The sequence below is a fragment of the Mesoplodon densirostris genome, chromosome X (genome assembly GCF_025265405.1).
Source record: "Mesoplodon densirostris isolate mMesDen1 chromosome X, mMesDen1 primary haplotype, whole genome shotgun sequence".
Classification (NCBI taxonomy): Eukaryota; Metazoa; Chordata; class Mammalia; order Artiodactyla; family Ziphiidae; genus Mesoplodon; species Mesoplodon densirostris.
The window spans coordinates 101,070,773-101,077,214 of NC_082681.1; the positions used below are offsets into that span (position 1 = coordinate 101,070,773).

Consider the following 6,442-nt stretch of genomic DNA (forward strand, 5'->3'; position numbering starts at 1 on the left):
GACCTGTGACAGTCGTCCCCCAGAAGCAGGCTATCATGTTAGCTGCTGGCAGAAATCTGCCCCACTTTCTGTGCTTGGCGGCTGGTGCCTGCTTTCCCTTTTGATTTAAGGCCGGTGCAGGGGCTTGGATTTGGAGCGTGGCATTGGAGGAAGTCTTTAACGCCAACTAGCCTTAATTCCTCCTTCTTATATAACTAAATGGCAACTGAGAGGATATTTGGATTCCGCTTGCTTTTTTTTTTTCGTTATTAATTAGTGTGCAAAAAAAAAAAGTAATAAAATATCCTTGTTTATGTTCTAGTCTGCGGGGCTGTGTGCTCATTAGTTTGCAGCCTGGCGTGGGGATCGGGAACGCTGGGCCCCCGGGGAGTGGGCCGGACCGAGGGTGTCAGCGTCTTCCGTTGCGGAGGCGATGGGCCAATGCAATTCGTTCCTCTTCCTCCCTCCCTCTCTCCCCCACCCCTCCCCCTCCGCTTCCTCCCTCCCCCTCCCTCCCTCCCTCCCCCCTCCTTCCTCCCTCCCTTCCCCCCTCACCACCTTCCTCCCTTCCCCCCCACCCTCCCTCGCCTCCCTGCGGGTTCTGGGCGTCCTTGCAAGGCAAGCGCTTCCTGAGAGGGTGGCTTCGAGGCCAGAGAACTCGCAGTCATTCTTTAAGGAAGGGGGGACGGGATCAACAAGGCAGTTGAAATCCGGTTCTAGGCGGCCTCCGGTGGTGCCCCCCGCGGGGCCCAAGCCGCCCCACCTCCGCGACTGCCCGGAGCCCCGCTGCGGACTGTGCTGGCTGCCGCCACCCGGCCTCCCGTGATGCACCCCTTCACTTCGGAGTGGATCGGAGCCGGGGGATCCCGGAGAGTGTGACTCAGAGGGGCAGAGGTCCCCCAATTCTCGAAGCCTGCGAGCCCCCGGGCGACCCTTAGCCCCAGGGCAGCGCGCTTGTCCCCTTGCAAGGATGGACTGCGGGGGTGGGGGGGGCCCGATTGGTGAACGGGGCTTCTGGTCCCTCCCTGGAGGGCTTGGAGGGTTGTAATTCAGGCTGGCCCGCCTTTTCCAGCCCCTCTCAGCTCCATCCGCCCCCCTCCATCCCCCCCCCTCACCCCGAGCCGGAGCCCCAGCCGTCGGGCAGGTCCGGCAGGCTGTCCGGGGCAGTCTTGACCTGACGCGGCAGGAAGGAGGGAAGGAGGGCTGAGCAGCCTGGCCGGGAGGCCGCACTTCTTATCGTCCCCTCCCCACCCCGGGGCTGGGGGGCTGGGGGCTCCTGCCCCGCTGGAGCCGGGCCGGCTGGGGGCGCCAGGTGCCTTGGGAGCCGGTTTTGGAGGTGGGGGTCAGGCCGGGCTCTTAGGCCTTGTTCACCTCATGACACACCCAGAAATTTTATATAGTATCTCTAAGACATTCAGGGGAGAACTGGAGAGTATTTGGAGAGTCAAAATGTGGCCTGCTGGAAAAAAAAAAAAGTATTTCTGTGTATTATGTAATCATTTCTGTGTATTATGTAAAAAAATTAAGTGTGTTGAATATCAAGTATGTATATACATTTTTCTAATGAAATCTTTCCAACCCTCCCTTTTATTTTTTACTTTTACTATGGAAAATTTCAAACATATACAAAAATAGATGAGTAGATAATCCCCAGCTTCAGTAATTATCAAGGTAGGGCCAATTTTGTTTCCTCTCTACACCCACCCACTTCTTCCCCCTCCTATTATATCTTTTCAATTTTTAATGATAAGGTGAGCTTGCGTTTTAATTAGCCTTTGCTGTGTAACAAGCCACCCCAAGGAATAGTGGCTGAAAACAACAATATTTTGATTTGTCATGATTTGGTTGGCTGGGTACTTCCTCTTGCCAGTTTTGACTGGACTCACTCAAGAGGGAGGATCAGCTGGGCTGGAAGGTTCCAGATGGCCTGACTCACATATCTAGTTGTGGACTAGGGCTCCTCAGGTCTTCTCTCCTCCATGGCTTCTCGTGTTCTAGTAGGCTAAGTGGACTTCTTTATATGGCAACCAGAACCTTCTCAGAGAATCAAGGCAGAAGCCTCAAGCTTCCTGAGCTAACTGTGGGAGTCTCAAGTCACTTCCACCCACTTCTATTGGCCAAAGCAGATCACAAGGCTAGTCCAGACTCTGGGATAGGAGGGTAGAGAAGTAGACCCACCCTTGGATGGGAGGAACAAAGTGCAGTGACACATTGCAAAGTGAATACTAGCATGTGAGGGATTGGTGGTCTTTAACCAATCTAGTACACAGTTAGCTTTTATCAACATAACTTTTACATGAGGTTTTATGATTGCAATGGCCACACACAATTCCTGATCTAGACTTTTTAATGATAAACAAAATGCTTGATAGTCACCATCAAAGAGAAACTTTGTTAGTACAGGTAAGCAATTGACATTTTTTATCATCCATTTAAAGTTGTACAACAATTGAAATTATATTTAAAGAATCTGGCAGCTCTTCCTTTAGTGGGCAGATGAAAAGTTGATATTTCTCATGGTAATGCAAATGAATATTTGACTCCAGACATCTCTCCCTATAGACACTTGAAAATGAAGATGAAGTTCTTATTTGAAGGAGGCATGTGCATTATGAGAGCAGTAGACCTGCAGTTGGCATGGACACCATAAAATTACACATCAGCCACAAAAGGATAAAGGTGTCTGATACATGTGGAGATGGGGTTTCAGGACACTCTGCGGGGACCCTGCTCTGCCAGCCTCATATTACACTGCCAAGGCTCGGTCCATGACAACCTCTGGTGGGGCAAGAACAGGCATGGCAATGAACTCCAAGTTAAGGGCTCCAATTAGTTGTTGTTTTTTTAATTGAGGTATGGTTGATTTACAGTGTTGTGTTAGTTTCTGCTGTATAGTAAAGTAATTCAGTTCTTTTCCATTATGGTTTATTACAGGATATTGAATATAGTTCCCTGTGATCCAATTAGTTTTTGAACAAGCCAAAGGAAAGGCTCTTCAGAGTTGTAGTTACTCTTAGCAGAACTGTCATAGTACTGAAAATTCTTCTTTTATGGAAGATGATGGATTTTGCCTTAACTTTCTTGTCCTTAATATCCACCTTGTTGCCACACAACATAATGAGGTTGTTTTCACATACTTGTACCAGATCTCTATGCCAGTTAGGCACATTCCTGTAAGCTCTCTATGTTACATCAAACATTAAAATTCTACATTGGGTTTGGATATAATAGCCATCTCTCCATCCACCAAATTTCTCCTGACCAGCTCAATATATCCCATACATTGACCTTAATAGGTCCTCTGCTGGTGTGGAACACAAGAGAATGGACCTCAACCTCGAACATGTCTATGTTCTTCTCCAGTCACCAGTCGGTGACGTTTCATGAATGTAGTTTGTCCATCACCAACCAATACAAGTTTGAACGGAGCTTGTGATTCTCCTTGGGCAGCCACCATGATGTTTCTTCCAGAAACATCTCCATGCTGAGGGTGCTATGACCATTATTCTTGCATTTACTATTAACATGTTAGCATGCCCCATCTGTGTACCCCCTTTGTAAAATTAGGCAACAGTCTTCAAGACTACTCTCACTTATGGCACCAACTGCAGAGTTCAGGGGTCCCCAGGACCACCCTCAGGTCTGATTATTTGCTAGAAAGACTCACAAAACTCACTGAATGCTTTTATACTCATGGTTACAGTTTATCACTGTGAAAGGATACGGATTGAAATCAGTCAAGGGAAGAGACGCAGGGGGGCAGGGTCCGGAGAGGTCCAAACATGGAGCTTCCATTTGTCCTCTCCCAGTGGCGTCATGGATAGTGCTAACTCCTCCCAGCAACTATGCTGTGACAATATGCGTGGAGTATTGCCAACCAAGGAAGCTCACTTGAGCCTTGGTGTACAGAGTTTTTATTGGACCTTAGTCGTGTAGACATGGTTGGTTGTCCACCCTCTGAAGGCTGAGCTGATACCATGTGACCCAAAGCCCCTACTGTAAATCAAGTTGTTCTCCTATCTGGCGTGGCCTAAGGCCCCCAGGTAAACAAAGATACTCTTATCAGGCAAGACATTCTAAGGGTTTAGAGATCACCTTCCAGGAACCGAGGCAAAGGCTAGGCCTTTCTTTGGGCAAGGTTCATTCTTCACTGCACACCCTCATTCTGCTTTTTCTCTCTCTTCCTTTCTCCACATCTTTTCCCTCCCACCTCTCCTCTGTCCTAGGCTGGGAGGTCACGCTGTTATCATAGGGAGTTTGAAGGTCAATGAAAGGGATGGGACACCTCAGTAGTTCCTTCCCCAGGTCTCCACAGCTTTGTGTCCAGGGTGCTGTGTGGCAGAGGCCAGCAATGTTGCTGTCTGCCAGGAGAGCCCTGGGAGATGGCAGGTGAGTGTGGAGAGGGCAATGGGTCTGGGCAGCTAGTTGAGCTCCTGATCCCCCACGACCTGGTCATCTGGGGCATGTTCAAGGTGTCACGTCTGCTCCCTGGAGTGTGAGGGAACTGACACCAAAGGGACAGAGAGAGGCGCCTGGGCAGGTCTGTGCTAAGTTGCCTGGGGCACTGATCACCACTCCCAAGTTCAAGTTGAACCCTGAACTTCAGGTAGAGGAAGACCTTCCACCACCACACCCTAGGAGACCAGGCGTCTTGGAGATTACATGTGATTCTGGGAAGGATGGCTATGCCCAGAATGTGGGACAGAAGTGAATGATGAAGACTTTGGAGTCCCAGAAACCTACCTGTTCCTAAGAGTAGGCGGTGACAGATTGTTTGCAAAAATGGCCACGATTCCACTTATGTGAGATATCGAGAATAGTCAAATTCATAGAGACAGAAAGGAGAATAGAGGCTACCAGGGGCTGGGGAAGGGGGAAAAGGGCAATTATTGTTCAGTGGGTCCAGAGTTTCAGTTTGGGATGATGAAAAAGTTCTGGGGTTGACAACACCACATGCTGGCAAGGATGCAGCACAACAGGAACGCTCATTCATCGCCTGTGGGAATGCAAAATGGTTCAGCCACTTTGGAAAATCATTTGGCGGTTTCTTAGAAAACAAACATACACTTACCATATGATCCACTACTTGTGCTTCTTGGTATTCACCCAAAGGAGTTGAAAACTTATTTCCACACAAAAACATGCATATAGATGTTTATAGCCACTTTATTCATAACTGCCAAAGCTTGGAAGCAACGAAGATGTCCTTCAGTAGGTGAGTGGATAAACTGTGGTCCATCCAGACAATGGAATATGATTCAATGCTAAAAAGAAGTGAGCTAGCCAGCCATGAAAAGACATGGCAGAACCTTAAATGCATATTACTAAGTGACAGAAGCCCATCAGAAAAGGCTGCAAACTCTATGATTCCAACTATATGACATCTGGAAAAGGCAAAAACTATGGAGACACTAAAAAGATCAGTGGTTGCCAGGGGCTGGGGAGAGGGAGGCAGGAAAAGGAGGAGCACAGAGGATTTTTGAGTCACTGAAAAGAAATGGTCTTGTACTAACTGTAGAAATACCAAATGAGGGAGGGCTTCCCTGGTGGCGCAGTGGTTGAGAGTCCGCCTGCCGATGCAGGGGACACGGGTTCGTGCCTTGGTCTGGGAAGATCCCACATGCCGCGGAGCGGCTGGGCCCATGGGCCATGGCTGCTGAGCCTGCGCGTCCGGAGCCTGTGCTCCACAACGGGAGAGGCCACAACAGTGAGAGGCCCGCGTACCGCAAAAAAAAAAAAAAAAAAAGAAATCATTAAATGAATGAAAGGTAGGATTTTTGAAAAAGTCTATTAAAAAACAGTGCTGGAAATGGATGGTGGTGATGGTTGTACAACAGTGTGAATGTATTCTTTTTTTCTTGGCTGCGCCGAGCGGCATGTGAGGTCTTAGTTCCCTAACCAGGGATCAAACCCATGCCCGCTGCAGTGGAAGCGCCGAGACTTAACCACTAGACCCCCGGGGAAGTCCCACAGTGTGAATGTATTTAATGCCACTGAACTGTACACCTGGTTAAAATGGTCAATCTTATGCGTGGATAAAGTCTCTTTCTAGACTTTCTCTGATCTATTCCGCTGGTTTCTCTTCTATTCACGTACAAGTACTACACTGTTTTCATTCTAGAGGCTTTATAGTATTTTTAATATCTGTTGGAAAAAATTATGAAATTTATGCCAACAAATTTGACAACTTAGGTGAAATGGAAAAAGTCCTTGAAAGACATAAACTATCAAAGCTCAATTAAGAAGAAAGAGATAACCTATTTAGCTTTATATCTATTAAAGAAATTGAATTTGTTGAAAACATTTCTACACAGAAAACTCTAGGCCCAGCTGGCTTCATGGGAGTATTCCAATAAATATTTAAGGACAAAATGAGTCAATTCTCCACAAACTCTTCCAGGAAATTCAAGAGGAGAGACTATTTTTCAAATCATTCATGAGGTGGTCGGCATTACCCTATACC

General features: G+C 47.7%; 1 pseudogene; it reads right to left on the bottom strand.

Moving 5' to 3' along the window:
- Nucleotides 1-1,090: 1,090 nt before the first annotated feature.
- Nucleotides 1,091-5,122, bottom strand: LOC132481716 (GTP-binding nuclear protein Ran-like; annotated as a pseudogene).
- Nucleotides 5,123-6,442: the final 1,320 nt, after the last annotated feature.